The sequence below is a fragment of the Triturus cristatus genome, chromosome 8 (assembly GCF_964204655.1).
Source record: "Triturus cristatus chromosome 8, aTriCri1.1, whole genome shotgun sequence".
Taxonomy (NCBI): domain Eukaryota; kingdom Metazoa; phylum Chordata; class Amphibia; order Caudata; family Salamandridae; genus Triturus; species Triturus cristatus.
Genome location: NC_140591.1, coordinates 237,445,095 through 237,464,152, shown reverse-complemented (window position 1 = coordinate 237,464,152; position 19,058 = coordinate 237,445,095). Strand labels below are relative to the sequence as shown.

Below are 19,058 nucleotides of genomic sequence, written 5' to 3'. Positions count from 1 at the left end.
CCTATGCAAACTACTTCGTTCAAACCACAGCATTTGGCTCTATGAACATTAGGCTTAAAGTCAATTAAGCTGGGTGTGGGGGCACCTGGTGATAATGCAGAAGTTGCTTAGCCTTCCGTATCTCACATTGATTTTCACTAATCAAAAGTACCTCCACTACAGAAAAGGTTTGAGATACCCTAGTATTTAATAATAAAAGCCTTGACCCGAAAAAATCCTGACACGTCTATGAAATGAAACAGCTTTTGATTATCAATAGCTGTCAACTAAGCACTTCAAGCTCCACTTTAATCCTCTGCTCCCTTCTTGTAAGGCATGTGAAACTAAGCAAATCTCACATAGAAGAAACGCAGGAATCGGCAATAACCTACCCACAACACTATTTTACGATGTACAAGGCACATAGAAAGTTGTGAAGACTGATTGAAAATATATAAATATCTTCATAAGTACACAAAAGCAGCAAAGAGAAAGGACAACTCTGTTTTTACTGACCATAGCGAAAGGTACTAATGGCCAAATTAAAAAGGTACAGTGCTAATGTATTGCCTGCTAAATAGAGGAGAGTGCCTGGATAAATTACATACTCCTAGGTTAACAAAGAAGCCAGCACTGGCAAAGCTAATCCAGCTGGACCTTGCAAGCCTGTAAATGTTTCTCTTTTTTGGCAAACACGCAACAGGTATTAAAACTGAAACGAATGAAAGGGAAATTCAAAAAAAGAACCACAGTAACGTGGAGTACATGCGCGCAACAAGAAAAACAAAAACCACCACAAGAATAATTAATAAAAAGTATGAACGTAGAAATAAAAACCGGTTATCTCACGAGCCCAGTCTCTTCTCCATGTTGTAAACGGAAGCAAAACATCAAGAACAATGCACCAGACCAATAGAGAAAGAGGGCTGACTGCAAACTCCTGTAGGTTTAAAGATGTATTTATGGAATTGTATTATGTTTTTGGAAACCATGAACCTGGGGAAAAATCTTAAGTCGTTTCTAAGCTATACCTAAAATGATACTACTCCATAACAGAAGGATACTTAAGGCCCCATTACGAGTTTCCTGGACCAGTATCCGCTACAGACTACTGATCATGGCAAATGCATCTTTCCCAGTGTCCAGAATTAAAAGGTCTGCAAAATCCAGATCCAAGAACTCCAGGCCCAGAGACATAAGGGATGGACTTCCTTACAGAGCTGCAGGCAGCTGGTGAACTGTGTCCCTTACAGTCATATTATATTATTCAGCCTGCTGGGAGAAGTAAGCAGAAGTTGTTCTTCCCTAGTAGAAGTAAAATGGAACTCACGGTCCTGTCCAACACACCCCCCCTCCTCAGCAAATTAAAAAGCCCTCAGCTACATTTAGCACTTGCTTCAAGCAGGCAGTAAATATTTGTGAATTTGGGCAAGTCATTTTCCCTTTTAGGGGAGGGGGGAATGGGAGATAACTTTTAATCCCAATTAACTCACTGGTTGATCCCGCACTGTATTGTTAATTCTAGAACCAGTCTCTCACAGTGTAGATATTAGGGAACTTGTAATTGTGCATAAAGTGTGTATGCATATGGCAGAAAGCAAACAATCGGTAGTGACAAGGATTACATTAAACTTATCGGTCTGGTTACAAATGTAAATACTTTAATACTGAAAAAATGAAAAGAAAAGTTAAGAGTGCTTAAATGATTAAGCATTTGTAGTAAAAGAACATTTCTTAATGATTAGTCTTCATAGAGACATACAATTGACTCCAAAAGTCATGAACAAGATAGGCATCTGGAATGGTTTCCTATCTAAGAGTCTTTGCATTGCAACAATGAGATGATCATGAGGCCTGTGCGTTGAAAAATAACCAACAGGATATAAAACTTGCAAAAAGTATTAGGAAGGCATTGTGCTGGTTGCATTTATGGGTTATAACAAAATATCATGGTACTGGATTACATGTACTATAATTATGTAGAGTATGCTTAGACTATGTGATGCTGAATATATTATTGTTCGCAAATCACATTGCCAGGTTAGTTACATAGACTAAAGAAAACTGCAAGTAGATTACGCGTTGCTGTCCATCGCTTTAAACTCGCTGAGCGCAAGTACTGGATTCACTTTCTTCTGGGATTCACGCTTAACTCTTGTGTTCACTTCATCATGTTTCTCTCTTTTCACTAAGGGCTTCTTTCCTGGAGCCTTCATTTTCCAAGACACAGCAGGCAGGTTCAAAGAAGCCATTCCTTGAGATTTCTGATACTTTGTAGATGCTACATAGGATGCTCTCACAGTCTGTACTACTGCATTCATTAAATTCTTGGCAGCTTGGATCAAAGACATTGCACTGTCCACTCCAGACACAACAAGTTCCCCACCAAGGTTTTGAACTTCAGCCTTTACTTTACTACAAATATTCAACTGGTGACAGTAAAGGGAAATGCGTTGCAAATAAGCTAGGAGGTCCTGTTTGCAGCTAGAGTCTGGGCAGTAATCAGCAATAGTGCGTCCCAGTTTGTCCATACGCGAGCCTGCCTCTGCAATTTTCTTGGCAGCACTGATAACATCAGATGTGTTCTTCAGAGGTCCCTTGCCCCTAGTGAAATCTGTCATTTCCATCATAATCATACACATTTGCTTTGAAAGAACAATAATATCATTACCACTGTCATCCCATTTAGAAACTTCAGCATCAAGTTTACTCTTTTCTTCTTGAAAGCTAGCGACTTGCTCTGCAATTTTAGCTTTCTGTTCTTGTGGAAGTTGAGCCATGATTGCTCTTGCGCTTTGCCCAGCAATTAGCTGGTCATCTAAAGTCTGCACACTTGTTTGACTCCGGACATCAAAATCTTCAGTCTCAAAGTCAGAATCGTCCAATTCATCTGGAGTTCTGATCATCAGCACTGCTTTTCTAATGTCTCGGATGCCATCGTACACAAGTCGCGAAGCATCGATAAATTCATTCTCATCTATGTATTTGTCACTACTGAGTGCGTCTACAGCTGCTTCGACCTGCTCGGTAAATCGGGGCATCACCATGTCGGATAACAGCTGTGTGGCCTCAAGGATCTTCTCTGTATAGATCCCCGATTCATAATTATCCATTTCAGAAGTGACCACATGGATGACCCGAGCTGCCCGCCCACGGATCGCACCAGCTGTTCGGTCCAACCCATCAACATCTCTGTCCTGAAGAGCAATGACACACTTATTCACATCCTCCAGGATGTGGTTCTCAGAAACTGCCAAGAAGTCGTCGACTGGCGTTATATCGTCCACTGCATCAGTCAGCACGTGCACTTGTCGCTCCCACTGCTTTCGGAAGAGACTCATGGTTTCCTGTGCTAGCTGGCTGTGGGGTTTGGCGGCCAGTGCCAACGCAGCATTCACCACTTGGGGGCAAAGTGCCTCGAGCTGCCCCGCAGACATGCGCACCAACTTCACGCCCTCCTCACTGCAGGAGATGGAGCAGGCCAGCTGAGCCACTTCCACTAGCTTGAGCGCGTGCTCGCGAAAAACCTGGGCGTACTCGCGAACCTCGCGCTCGTGTCCTCCGCGTGCCGCCTCCATCAGGACAAGCAGCGGCACGTGAGTCTCCAGGAAAGAGTCGGAGACGTGGTCCATGACAGCTTTGCGAAGCTGCCGGCGCAGGTCGCGAGTCTTGTGGGTCATCCGGTCGATGGCGGAGTTAAGGGCGTCGCCGCGCTCGCGACGCCCGGCGTTGCCCAGATACTGAGAAATCAGGTCCTGAAGCGCCTGGCGCACAGCGTTGCACTCGGCGACTATGCGCTCGCGGCGCCCATCGCGCGTGCATGAAGAGTCAGCCATGAGAGCCGCGCCGCTAATGATGCTCTCCAGCCGCTCCTCCAGCGAGGGCCGCAGCCGCTCCTCTCGGAAGCTCAGCGGCTCCACCACAATCTGCTGGTCGAAGAGGTTGAGGGCGGAAGCCAGCTCCCCACCGGCTGACCCGGGCGCGGCCTGTTGTTGGGGGTCCTCAGAGGGCGAGGCCTGGGCAGCCTGAGCGATGCCTGTTAGGGCTCTCTGGAGCTGGCTGTGTAGTAGTTCTCGGTTGGCTTGGTAGGCCGCAAGCTCCGGGTGCCGCAGACAGGCCTGTGAGGCGCCATAAAACAGGGGCAGGCTTTGGTGCAAGAGCCCACGGGCAGCCGCCATGTCGTCACGGTGCCCTGCCTCCTTCAGCTCCTTCTGCCGCCTGGCCGCAACTGAACTGAGTCTACCCGCCTCAGCCCTTAACAGCAGGTACTCACGGCCTAGCTCCTGTTCACTACCAGCGACGCGCAACCGGGCCAGCGCATCCTCCACCTGGCGCAGTTGCAGTAGTAGGCGGTACACGTCCGCCATGTCGGCCAGTATAAGCAGGCGGGTAACAGCTGACAGCAATCCCCGGGCTGCGCGCACCATTCCGGCCCGCTTCACTGATGAGCACGGGTCTCCGTTGGCAAAGTCTCCCGAAGCGGCGTTCATCAGTAGGCCCTGCCGCCGCACGTCCTCCACCGCGGCCGCCAGCTCCTGCACCAAGCACGGGCTCTCGCGGGCGATCATTTCGCCGCGCTCCAAGAAGCGGCCGGTTGCCTGCTCTACCGATGCCGCAAGTACGCGAGCCTTCTTGGAGCGGCCTTTACGCTTACTAGAGGGCCCGGCCTGGCTGCAGTTCACCAGGGTAGTCACCTGCGTGACAAGCGGCGCCAGCAATCGCTCCACGGCCAGAGTGCGAATCTGCAAGTTGTTGGGGTCCCAGGAGAAGGGTAGGGGAGCCGCCAGTGTTGCTGCCATTTCGTGGACGTTGATTTTCGAGCCCGTTGCGGCTGCTCAATTTTGGTACCCTGGATGCTGAAATCACGGCTTCTTCGCTGAGGGCGGTACGTTTGCAGGAGGATGCGCAATAGAAGGGATGACGTCAGTCCGGCAGCGGTGATAGGCTGCGGACAGCCGAGCATCCTCTTATTGGATACCGCCACTTCCCTACTCCTAATGTGGAGTTGCCGAAGCGCTCTAGTGTTTTTGTACAAGAGGCTCGCTCCCGCCGGATGCTCCTATTAATGAGGTCCTTCCGACTCCGCTGTCTAGACTCAGAAGTTGCGCCCACCCACGAATTCATTCGTTCATTCAGTTCGTCGAGTTCTGTAACCATGGAACGATTTGTTTTGCGCCATAGAAGCGCGCATCTATGCCAGCGGAGCATAGGCACGTTTAAAGCCTTTAAATAAAAGGTGATATTGTTTTTCCTTTTTGTTTGACCACTGGAAAAGAACTAAACAAAGTTTTACAAGTTTTCTTATTACTTTTTAACGGCGTACTGCTATAAAATGTGTGTATGTAGTAATATGGGTACTATGCATAATATTGGCCTCCGGGCGTTGCCATAGAATCTATGTAGCGAGACAATACTGTTCATTTCCTTGTTCTCATGGGAGCCTATTAAAAGCAATAGTGTATGCATTTCAACATAACAGGTTTACAAATATTCCCCTAATTCGCATTTTTCCGAGAGGGCGCTCTCTTACCCCTTTCAAAACATTTATCACTTGTATAGCATCATTACAAAAGGGAACACTAAAAATATAATCGTATTGATATGTAGAGGTGATGAAAGGCAGCTGTTTAATACACATCATGGAGGTCCTAGAACCACGCCCTTACCATCAGCAGTTTGCACAGTGTATCCTTTATTAGAAATGGAGGGAAGGGAGTAGCTTTATGAGTTATTTAGAGCCCCTCCCCTTTGACTATTACTCCCTGCCAGGGCATTTAGGTGTTGCTGCTGGCCCATTAGAGTTTCTCACTGTCACTGTTTTTTTCATAAAACTACAGCACTGTTTTCAGCATATTGCTTCTCTAGTGCTTGCACCCACCCCCAAGTTTGTGTGCCTCTGCCTTAGGATAACTTTCAAGTGTTACAAAATTGCTGCCCTGGCCTTTAAACACTCGGACCACACACGTGCATTCTATTGCGTGTCATACGTTCAACTATATTTCATATCATTAAATAAGGTCAAGGGATGTGATGTAAATTGATGAAGTAGATGGATCACAGGATACTTGTTGTTAAGTTACAGAATAGGTTTATTAAGACACAGCAGAGCACTACACCTCGCCAGCTGACCAGACCATCAACTGACAAGTGTGGAACATTCAAGTACAAAGTAGAATGCACACAGGTATTCTGGGAGGCTTAAGAGGTGAGAACATAGATAAAGGTCTAATGACCAAAGGTGGCCATGTTGAGAGGAGCATAAGTTAACTACACATCTTCCTCCTGTACATTCAAAAGAAAATAAACACACAAAACATAAAACGAAGGCATAAAGCATGGGAAACAACAACAATTAACATCAAAACAAGTAGGAGGTGAGCAACCTCATGGACTTCCAGATGGTGAAGGCAAAGAAGCATTTCGTTTCGGGTCAAGGGTGAAGAAAGGAACAGAAATATCATGACCACCTACTCCTTTATCGATCGACAAAACAGGAAGAGACAGTCTACTCCTGCAATCCGTCGTTGACCAGCAAAAACAGGAAGAGACAGTGTAGTTTCTTCATACAGTCCTTGTCCGACGTGGCTTCCCACTCATAGTTGAAGATGCACAGTTCAACGGGTGCCTCCATGCTTAAAAATTTCTGGAAGGATGTTCCCGAAGAGAAAGTTGGAGCCAGTTCTCTCACAGTCCAAGTTGAAGTTCTGGACAAGGTGTCTCGGTTCTAGTTCTCTTTCTCGGGTTATGGGCCTCTTTCTGTGGTTCGGGCCTCTGTTTCTTTTATTTTTCTTCTTTTATTTTTCTGTGGACTATCTGTCTCAGTACTGTGGGCTATAAAGCCCGGTTCTAGACGCGGAACGTTCGTCCCGGTTCTGGGAACCACTTTTTCACGATGTTGTGTTGTGGTGGTACTGGAAGGTTCTCACGGCTCTTCTAGGAACCACTCTATCACAAATCTGTGGACTATCTGTCTCAGGATTGTGGGCTACAAGGCCCGCTTCCCGGTTCTGGGAACATCCGTGTCACGATTTTCTGTCGTAGTACTGGAACATTGTCCCGGTTCTGGGAACCGCTCTGTCACAAAACTGTGTCGTGTTTTGGAACTCTTGTCCTCTTCTGGTTCTGGGGCCTTTTTCCCCTTCCGGTCCTGGGACCTCCTTTGTCCTCTCCCGGTACTGTTTGTGAGACCTTTGTCCCCTTCTGGTTCTGGGGCCTTTGTCCCCTTCCAGTCCAGGGACCACCTTTGTCCTCTCCCAGTGCAGATTCTGAGAGGCTTGTCTACTCCTTATTGTGAGACGACCTTTGTCCCCTTCTGGTTGTCCGTCAAAGTTCAGGGTTCTTTGACCAGCTTCTAGTTATGGGATATCTATCCTAGTTCTGGATCCCCTGACCTGGTCTTGCACTACTGTAGTTTCCAATTGCTCCGAAAGGTAGGCTAGTTCATAATTTCCATATAGAAATACTGCATATCCCTCTTCCTTCTTTGCTTTAAACGCCTTACATTGCGTGGTATCCCTGCGCAAATTGTCACTAGCGCTGTGCCAACAAAGCGCGTTATGCACTCTTGTCATTTATTTGTCTTTATTTTTAATGCCTGACTGTAAGATGGCAAGTGAGGTCTTGTAATCTTAAACAATCGTATTTACTCGTTTAACAGTGGCGTGTTTGGTTTCATATAACTTATTTTCACACGTTTGCATTTATGCACAGTTATTGACATCGAAGTGGCACTGTTGGTGATGGCAACAGGAGTTCGACCTTTGCGATGTGTGCATCTTTGCTGCAGCAGTTAAGCACAATAGTTTTGTACGCAAAACATGTTCAGCCCGCACAGGAAATGTTTCTATTGCTGAAGTTATTGCTGGCTGCCAGAATTGGGGAACATCTGTGTTATATTTTATTAAGCATGCCCTCGTTTTCCTTTCCCTTCAGAATGGCGGCATCGGGTTGAGTGACATGCAGTAACTAGCACATCAGAGTGCAGCTTATTCCGACAAATGAAACCTCGATCTTGGGATCTACCGACGTGCGCCATCTCAGGAAACTGACCAGCTTATTGAGATCTCCTAAGCAACACAATTCTTCTGCAGCATAAACTGTGTGTTTCACTTGTTTATCTGCTTGTGGCACACAAGACAGATCTATTCCTATTTTCGTTTAAATGCGCTCCGTTGCGTTGTGTTCCCGTAACCATGGGAACGAAAATGCACACAGAGAACGAAGCTGCAAAATGTCTGCTTGAAGATGCGTCATGACGGTCAACACGGAGCTCCTTGGCAACGAGGAAAACTTCCTCGAAACGCTGCTCCCTAGCAACGCACGATGCAGGAATGGCGCATGCGGTGAAGAACACGCACAGCTTGAAAGTTCCAGACATGTGACGCTGAAGATGCAGCCCCTCCGCCAATACCCAAGGTAATTCTACAACATCAGTGTGAGGATGACAGCACCATGGGAAGGATCTCTCTGCCCAACAATGGTAAGGCGGAGTTTCTGGACATGCTTAACTTCTCTCTTCACCAGTCTCGCCAATGCCGAGTTCCCTCACTCTCGGCTGCTTCATAAATTATTCACCACACTCTCCACACCTGTCACACGATGTCTTAACGATAGCTCTCACAGCTTGCCTCCGCTGCGCATACCGATTACTCCAATATGTTTTTTCATAAACATGTTGGCTTTAAATTAATCCAATAAGTTACTTCGGGCATACGCTTGCTTTAAAATATCTCTGTTTCAATTATATGTGCACTTTTCACCCTTGCGAACCGCTTTTCTGACCTGTCACATCGTGTCAATTTTCTTTTGCCGAGGCGAGTTCTTGGATGCCCCTTAAACAGCAACTGTCTTTTGTACCTGGCAGGTCGTCTTGACTCAGGGTTGACAGCAGTTGGGGTAGTTGTGACCGGTTTCTTGATATTTTTTTTTTTTTAATTTTCTCGCGTTACAGAGGAAACCAATTTATTTTCTTATTTCTTGTTGCAGTAATGGCATGCAGTCTTTGGTTCTTGGTGCGAGGTGTTGCTCAGAGTTGTGCTGTTCTTCTTGGTCTGGTCAGCCAAATCGTCGCCAAATGATGTAAATAGATGGGGTAGATGGATCACAGGATACTTCTTGTTAAGTTACAGGATAGGTTTATTAAGACACAGCAGAGCGCTACACCTCGCCAGCTGACCAGACCATCAACTGACAAGTGTGGAACATTCAAGTACAAAGTAGAATGCACACAGGTATTCTGGGAGGCTTAAGAGGTGAGAACATAGAAAAAAGGTCTAATGACCAAAGGTGGCCATGTTGCAAGGAGCAAAAGTTTACTACAGGATTAAGACACGATTTAGTCAAAAATATGGCAGAGTTATGACACGCTATACCTAACCTCAGCAATGACTTCTCAGCCTTTCATCATTCTGAGGTCAGAAAAGGGAATCCCATTACATAGATACTGCTAACAGTGGAAATTTAGAGTACTCGGAAACGAAAAAAATGAATGCCTGAAGAACTGTATAAAATAGTTATTATAAATCAAATGACTGAAATCAAAATCACAGGACTCAAATAGTATGCTGGAACAGGCAAACTTAAATCTTACCTTTTCACCATGGGCTAATAAATGATTTTATAAGGGACCGGTAGATCTACAAGCCCAAGCCTGTTTATGCTGCTTCCTAGATTTGTGTTGTTCTAGAGTCTAAACTCTGCCTTATATAGACTATATTAACTGCATTTTTTGCACGTACAGATCTTGTAAACTGGAAGGGCAGCAAGAGGACCTTTTATTTTGGCTCACTTTCTAAAAAAAAACCTTAGTAAATTGGTTTCCTAGGGGACATACAACTCTTGTGGGTTATATTAATGTGTTTAAAGTGAATCCATTTTCATGCTTAGGAGATTGTGAGTATATGCGCATATGGCATATAAGTGATATAACAGCTCTGTTTCCTTTATCTTTATTTGTCCAGATCTGTGTTGTATTAGAAACCTAGGAAATATTAAGTATCTATGTGTCACAATAGCTACTTTTACACCACCTTTCCCTTCTTCTGACCTGCCCACATCTTTTATTTCCAGCACAATGTACGAGTTGGGAGAAACTTCTCCCTCTCTTTTATTTTCTTGTCCAATTCCCCGACCCAATGAAAACATACATTCCTCATGGTGAATGCATCTTTTTTTTAAATTTTTTTTTTATATAGTGTGAAATAGACCCGAAGGTATTAGAGCGCTTTACATGAGCACCATTTGCGTTACAGATGGACACATCATTTTTGTTAGGCACAGGGAGGTTAAATGATTTGCCCAGAATCACAGGATGTTGAGTGTCCCTGAAGAGGCTCGAACCCGGTTTCCCAGCTCCAAAGTCAACCGCTCTAGCCGTTAGGCAACATCTCCTCCCTAGACTTGCAATACCCACTATTCCCTTTTTCTATTTTGTTGTGTGGGACAGGTAAGACTAACTGTAATCTACGGGAGGCTTTCCAATGTGAGTCCAGTTCTACAGAAGTGCTAAAAAAAATTATTCTAGGGAGTCTTACAACCTTTCCAAGAAACGTTGCTAGCAGGCTAAAGAAATGATGACACACATTCCTGGACTGCCCTTTATATAACATCGATGGCAAATTGAACTTTCTATTGGTTTCCAAAGATTGACCTTTATTCGAAGCCAAAACACCGTTTTTAATGAAATGTGTAAGCCATACTCTTGTCACAGGTCTCTGATTTCTGTGTTGGAGAGCATTCAACAAGAGCCGAGTCCTCTTGATTTGGTAGCTTCATTAGGCTTTGTTGTGTGACCCTATCCTGCACATCATATGGTCTTATGAAAGGTAAGTTCAAGCATAACAGAGGAATCATTTGGACAAACTCTTTCTCCATCACATTGGGCAGTGAGGCAAAAACAGATGCACCAGATTCTACTAATGAGTGCCATTCAAAAACTAGTTCTCTGCTGGAAATAGTTTAGAGAATCGGACTATCAGTGGGATCAGAAAGCAGTAACATGCCTAGATTGCTTGCAAGTCAGCCTCGGTCGCCATGGTCACTTCAGCACCCATGTTTATTTTTAGCCAGAAAGCTAAATCATGAAGGTCTTCTCTGAAAATGTCAGACAATTGAGATCCCAAAGAGTAAATGAACGCCTATTCAAAAGTGTAAAAATGAATACCGGTAATTTCAAGCACATAATGTTTTCATCGATTACATTGCACTATAGAACAGATTACTAGGTGAATACACCCAGCAATATCCACAGCTCATCATGAAGGCACTTTGTTCTAACGTGTATGTTTGACCTGGCTCTTTTGAAAGGTTTATCTCCAAACTTTTTGCCTTTTGCCTCCTATTTTTACGACCATGTCTTTGTTAGTTATTGGATTCTGGGCACTTTACCACTGCTGATCAGTGCTAAAGTGCATATGCTCTCTGTGTAAATTGTGATATGAATGGCTATCCATGATTGGCATATTTGATTTACTGGTACGTCCCTAGTAAAGTGCATGGTTTGTGCCAGGGCCTTCAAATCAAATGCTAGTAGTGGGTTTGCAGCACTGGTTGTGCCACCCACATGAGTAGCCCTGTAAATGTACCTCAGACCTACCACTGTAGTGTCTGCGCACGCAGTTGTAAACTGCAATGTTGTCCTGACAAGTGCACCCACTTGCCAGGCCCAAACCTTCCCTTTCCTTACATGTAATGCACCCTTGATGTAGGCCCAAGGTACCCTTGTGCGAAGGGAGCAATGTACGTGAAAGATAGGACATGTACTAGTGTGTGTGACATGTCCTTACAGTGAAACACAGTGTATTTCATTCTTCACTGTTGAAAGGCTATAGGTCCCATAGGCTTATAATGGGGTTGCACAGTACCATGTATGCATGTGTAACTTTCCCTAGGGACAAAATAGGAACATCAAGTTTGGACTCTGAACTCAGAATTTATTAATACACCTTTTGGTAAAGGTGGTTTTTAAATCCTGTGTTTGAAAATACAACTTTTAGAAAGTGTGTATTATATAATAAGGGAACCCCATTACTAGAACCCGGGGTACTAGATGATTAAGAGAAGCAACGGTTTAAGATAGGCCATTCAGTCCAAGAGGCATTGTATTAATTTTAAATGAACATAAATTCAGTTTCTTATTTCATATGGTCATCTTTTAGCAAACATAGGGCAGGACACATATAAACATTGTAAGTCAAAAGATTTATTTTACAATACTTGAAAATATATAGATAGATTCGGTGCTCACAAATAAGCGAAGCACTCCTAACCAATATAAATCGTATATAAGGAGTTGTTTCTATGTTGTCAGTGCAATGTATGCTTTTACAATTTCCTTTACCCACCACAGCACGCCCTTTCTTCACCTATTTTTGAGCACTGAATCTATCTATATATTTTCAAAGTATTGTAAAATAAATCTTTTGACTTACAATGTTTATATATGTCCCGTCCTATATTTGCTAAAAGATGACTGTATGAAATAAGAAACTGAATTTATGTTCATTTAAAATTAATTCAATACCTCTTGGACTGAATGGCTTATCTTGAACCGTTGTTTCTCTTAATCAACTTTTAGAAAGTGGGCATTTTCTTACTTCACCATTCTGTGTGCCTCTGGCTGTTTGTGTATTCAGCATCTGGTGAGTGAGTGACAGTAACTGAGATGCGCATTCACTCTAGACAGTCACTGGGGGAGGTTGAGGTGTATCCTGCCTTGCCGGGGTGACTCCGCGCAGGGCTGAATAGACCTTGTCTGCATTTAGAGTGGTGGGAGGAGTGTTACTTACACCTGAATAGTCTGTGTCTCCTTTTGCACAATGCTGTCTCCGCCCCCTGTCTTCATGCTGCACCAGTGAATGCAGATCTGCTTTGGACTGGGTTCAGAGACCCTTGCCACAAATATATTTTGGGGTAGAAGTATTACACCTAAAACCCTAGGACTTTGGATTACTTCAAGGAACAAGAGTTCTCTGCCAGGGAAGAAGAAGGAAAGACTGTGTGAGGAGCGTTGCCATTTCTGTAGGAGGGGTGGGTTGGCCTGCAGTTGCTGCTTCTGTCTGTGGTGGAGGAAAAGGACTGACTCTTTTGGTCTTGCTGTGGCATCCTACTTGTGAAGGGAATCTCCAAGGGTCTATATATGCTGGCCTCCTCTTTTGGAAGATGCGGGGACATCAAGGTCTTCCATTGGGCTCCCCCCTTTTTTCTTTGCAAAGGGTTACTGGGAGCTTGATTTACTGAAAGCCTCCCTATGCCTTACTGTTTGAGGAGCCCATCTGTGCTTCCCTGCGTGAGAGACCCTTGCTGTGTTTTTCTGGATGCTTGAGAACTACCATGGCAAACACAAGGAGATGATGGACGGAGCGCTGAAACTTTTCAGACACTCACCCCCATATCTGGGTTGAATCCATCATCGTTCTTTTGCTCACTTCGCCACCCAGTTCAGACACAGCTATATGCAAATCAGTCTTGACCCTGTGCCTCATGGGAACAGTCCAGCCTGACCTGCCAAGCCATGTCTTGCCTGGACCGGAAACAAGCATCCTGGGACCGGTTTTATCTCCTTGTGTTTGCTTTGAGAACTACGATGGGCATTTAAATTCCTGAACAGACCAGTGTAGGGAACTTCTTGACCCAAGCTTCCCCACCGCCCTGTGTACCAGGGGTCAAGGGAGGCAGGCAGGCAGCAGGAGCTCTGCTGAGGTGGCCCCATGCTGCGCATTATCGGCTCAAGTAACGCTCCTGCTGAGAAGAGCACTGTGCCCAGCGTCACCCCGTAAGATTGGTGGAGGTGAAAGGAAGTCCCAGGCAGGAGCCTATCACTTGTTGGTGTGTCAATGGAGACGGGGACCAACCTCCGCAAGGCACCAGAGCCTCGCAGGCTCCCACCTGCAGCCCGCTGCACAGAGAGTAAAGGTCACTGACCTCTACTCAAAGAAAGTCTGCAGTATTCAAGTCAGAGCGGCCGGAGCCACACCGTATGCATTGCAGAGTCTCAACGTGTTGCCGTAGCAACCAGGGGAAGTCGTTCTAGCTGCACCGGGCCGGCGTGCCCGACATCTCGCTGCACGGCACTTCGTCCGAGGTTGTGAGCAGCTGTGCCGTAGGACCACGGGCAGCTACGAGCTGTCCCAGTGGATGATGGAGGCTGGTCGAGGTCTACAGTGTGGAGGGTCCGAACGGGCCCTCCTCCCTCGTTTTGGTGAACTGGACAGATGCCCCAGACGGTGCAGGTGTGAGCTCACCTACACTTGATGGTAACCTGCCTTGGGGAGCATTTTTCTGCAACAAGGGGAGAGCCTGGGATGGGCCCCTCCCCCCACACAATCGAACAATTGCCATTTTAAATGAAGAACTACCTGAGAATACCCTGGGGAAGGTGTACTGTTTAGTCCCTAACACTTGCCTGGTTGGCAAGCCATGTTATTTATGCCAGCGTGAGCTACATGGTGTTAAATACTGCAAAAGTGAGTGATTCATGCCTACCATAAATGGTGGATTCCGCTCCTAATCATTATGTGAAGTAATGTTGAGTGTAAATTGTGTTTCTTTTTATGACCAGTGCAGGTTATGGGTTGCACTAAATGTGTTACGACCATTGCCTAGTTGGCAGAGGGATTATGATCTATGATTGAAGCTGATGAGAAATGATGATGGTTTATGATTTATGTATCTTCATGACAAGCGGATCGTTGCGCAGGGTTCTATGTCGATGTGGCCTGAGGTGTTTTGACCTTATGTGTATCTTTATGACAAGTGTCTAGTGGCGCAGTGATTTATGCGATGTGGTCTAAAAGTGCTTTATATGCTATGCAATGGTTTATGGTCTCATGTGTGTTTATGTGTATATAATACTAAGGCTATTTTTATATAACTTTGTGTGCAGTCTCTTTTGTGGTGTGCCTAGTGTGTCACTAGTGTGCGTGTTACGTAAACACTTTACACATTACCTCTGGTATAAGTCTGACTGCTCTACCAAGCTACCCAGGGGGTGAGCAGGGGTTATCTTGGGTGTGTCTTGGGTTACCCTGACTCGAGTGGTGGGTTCTGCTTGGCTTAGGTGGATACCCTAGCCACCCAGAAACCCCATTTCTAACAGCGTACAAACAATATCTTTGTCTTCAACCTTGCCAAACACTAGATCACTCCAGAGTTTTTTTTAATGGGGTTAAATCAGCACAGTGGGTTGGATAAAATACTGGGATTATTCTCTGTCAAAATTTCCGATTTTCAATTTTTTTTACTTGTACAGTTTATCATCGCCCCATCATTTTTCTCTACGTGTAACATCTTTTTTAGTTTATTGTAGCAGTTGTCAGGTTTAGGCTAAGCCTTGTTTATCTGTTTTTGATTTTTAATACTTTGGCTTTATACTATTGTCATTTGTATATTTATAGACTGTAGAGCCAGACCTTGCTTAGATAATGCCTGGGGAGAGGGAGAGGGGGGGGAAATTTGCTGCACTCACTCTGCTGGAAAACAAAATGAGGCAGCGGTGGTAGGAGGGCTTTTCACACGTCAGTCCTTGGCTGATTACATCAAAGCAGTGACTTGCCTCTGAACACAAACATCTCCACTCCTCCCCCCAACTTATCTGAATCACACATTGCTTAGCTCCATCAGGCCAGTGCTAAATTGTTTGTTGAGATGGGGAAGGGGTGTTGGTATGTGGTGGCAGGAGGTGAGAAGTAGATGGGAGGGTAAAGAAGGGAGGCTGGTAGCATGTTAAAAACAGTGCCTGTGTCACATTATAAATTATTTTAAGTACTTTAAAGGGAATCACTGGAGCCAAGGTAGAGAAACCTTGCTGTTTAGAGGACCTTAATGTAGAGAGCTTTTGAGTCCCTCTGAAGATTGGCGGCCTGGCCCAGGGGCCAACTCACCCATGACAAAAGCCGGCCTTGGAAGTCCGAATATTGATTTATTTCTTAACGGTTTCAATTTAATTTAACCAAGCATGTTCATCACTTCTGAAGAGAAGGCTTGGTGTTAACCTGCTTCAGAATAGTGAGCGAGTGTTACTGTTACAAACAGTTCTATCTCTTTGATCTGACTTGAATGCTTCACTTTGGTGAGAGTTCTGGTTTGGCATACGTTCAACCATTTGCAAGCTTCACCAAAAAGATTAATGTTACAGAGTCTTGTTATGGCTGCTTGAGTAGGAGGGGAAATCATAATAAGACATAAAATTACCAAAATGCAATACTACTCTGCAAGAAAATGGGTTATTAGTTGTGAAATATGAGAGTCCTCAGGTATTACGTCTGCAAACTTGAATCTACTGGGAACCAAATATTTATTTGCAGCCAGTCGCCTCATTGGAACCGCCACTGTGCAACGCATCCTTGGCGCATGCTCATGCATCCCTCATTAATGGCAACCTCAATGACACAGCCGGACTTTGCATCAGAGCCTCGCAGCTCCTCGGAACAAATGCATCGCCCTAACTGTGCATCGCATCCTCGACACCAGACTTCTCATCATAAGCTCTCATCGACTGGTTCCACAACGACGATGCAGGTCCTCACACTGCAGCCTCGCTGCATGTCGTAAGCTATGCATTGCTTATGCTGCGTGACGGATCTCCAACAGAAACCTGCACACCGCTCCACAAACAGGAATTTAAGGTACTTTGTTCAATAGGCCTAACTGGCCTGCAAACAATCACGGTCATCCTGAACTTTCAACTTTATCCAGGTTCACCGCAAACAGATAACCACAGTTGGCCCTTTGTACTATTGGTGCTATATTCAGTGAAATCTTTAAAACTGCATATCTCCGGTTCTGTCAATTGGACTTTTGGATGTTTTGTAGAAGAGTTCTACAGCATCGTTGGTTTCTGCATGGTATAGTGCAGATGGGTGATTCCATTCTCTTCTAAGAATGTTTGCATTTCTTTCAAGAAAAATTGTACTCCATTTTGTGATAGGATTGTCGATGGTAGCCCTTTGCTAGCAAATACATCTTAAAAATGTTATGACACTCTGAACTAATGTCTGAAGTAATTTTGATTTCTGGTCGCTTGGAGTATATATCTAACAGGACTTTAATGTAGGGTGTCACGTTTTCCCCAGGTATGGGACCAATTATGTCCAAGGCCAATTTGTCCCATGAGTTTGGTTGGATGTTTGTATATGTTTGTGGGGAGGCTTCTTTGTGAGTAAGATTGTGTCACTCTCATTGCATGTTATTACAGATATTTAAATTTGGATGTCCACAAAAGATAATTCAGACTCTTTCTTTGGTCTTGGAAACACCAAAGTGGCTTTCATGTGCTCTATTTGTGGATTTCTCTCACATACTCCCAGAGGGAAGTAGTTTGGTTCTTCTTAACGGACATTCATCCAGCTCTGTAAGTTCATCTTTGATGCATCAATATGATTTAATTCCTCTTTAACGGTGTTCATGTTTGGCCTATTTCTGTTTACAAACTGTTTGACTGCCTCCAGGGTTTCATCCTCTCTGAGAATTGTTTTCCATCCAGTCTCCATTATCAATCTGTTCAGAAATTACCTATACGTTCGATAAATCTCACTCTTTCTCATCATTCTTTATTTCATCATCTATACTACTGTTCATGCTGGGAGGCAACCTGGAGCAACAATTTGCCACCTTATTCTTTATCCGGGGATGTATTCAAATGCAAATGTATATTCCTGTAGGTTGCCAACTTATTTCCTGACAGGACAACGTGTTCCACTTGCTTTGAAACTATTAACACTTCTTTAAGGGGTGGATTATCTTTAAGCCACAATTCTTCATGTATTATATGTTACAATTTAATAAAAACTGATCATGGATGCGTTTATCTAATGTAGCACTGACATTATGCATTGCTGCTAATTTTCTTAACTCAGACACAAATTCTTCTATGTCCTCACCCTCTCTCTGGCTCCTCTTGTCAAAGTGATCTCTTTCTAGGATGGTACTTATTCTAGGTAAAAAGTGTTTCTTATACATATTTCATAAGCATTAGAATTCTCTACCTCAGTGATACTCAAAGTACGGCCCAGGGGCCGCATGTGGCCATCTTGACATTACATGCGGCCTCCTCCTCATCAACAGCACATAGCTGCTGTTTCCTCCACTCCTCATTAACAATAAAAAGACGTTAAACAAGCATTCATTTAAAGGTTAATTTAAGTTAAAGAATGAAGTAACTAGGGTGTCCTACACTGCTTAACTTTAGAAATACCTTCATCTTTAAAGACATTCTGCAGCCAAAGTGTAAAAGTTGGCACACTCTGTTCAAAATTCAATAAGTGTATTCCATTCACATGCAGAACAGTTTTACCTTAGTACATCAGATTGTCAGTGCACTGCAAAGTTTTTTTTTTAAAGTGATAATTTTCAAACATGAATTTAGAAACTTTCATTCTTCACCCCACCTTCAGAACAATGGTAGTAGTGAACTAAGAAGCAACTTATGAGCTCTCTTTGGGTGGCATGGGTTTCTAATATACATGAACAGCATTATCGTTTTTTAAAATCCAACACAGGAGGTGGTTTTATACTGCACACATCGACAAGTCATGTATTTCAAGGTCCTCATGTGATAATGAGGGAAAGTGAAGTAAAACAATTTACTAGGATCACACAATTAGGTTAAGTGGCAAAGCTGAGATTATTCCCAAGATTCTGGTTTCACACTGTGCAATTCAGACACTAGGGGGCATATTTATGAAGCACTTGCGCAGCCGGAGCGTCACTTTTAATGACACTCCGGCGGCACAAACTACAAAATCATATTTATGAGGTCACACAAAGCCACTTTGTGTGCTCTGAAAGGGCTCATAGATCTGGAGTAAGGCAAGGTAGCGTAAATCGCTGAGTTGCCTTACTCTGCGCTAGGGAGGCATTCCTACTGCAGCGCCCATGGTGATCTCAAGCAAAAGCCATGGATTTTGACACTCACCAGATTTACAAAACCATATAAACCTTGGGATGTGTCAAACCCTACTGCCTCCCCAGGGGAGGCGCAACGAGGAGAAAACTTTATTTCTCCTAGTTCTTTCCTCTTTCCATGTGTGCTGTTTTCTGCAGCACACAAGGAATTGAAAAAGCGTCCCAGAATTGTTTTTTGT

At 44.4% G+C, this 19,058-nt stretch overlaps 1 protein-coding gene and 1 pseudogene across 4 annotated transcripts in view; both read right to left on the bottom strand.

Moving 5' to 3' along the window:
• The window catches only part of CNTN5 (contactin 5), a 3,369,946-nt gene that overhangs the window by 2,648,760 nt on the left and 702,128 nt on the right, over nt 1–19,058 (bottom strand). The gene's annotated exons all lie outside the window — the stretch shown is intronic.
• On the bottom strand, nt 1,619–4,933 carry LOC146801902 (catenin alpha-1 pseudogene; annotated as a pseudogene). Its single transcript, XR_014967666.1, has one exon. The product of XR_014967666.1 is annotated as a catenin alpha-1 pseudogene (transcript).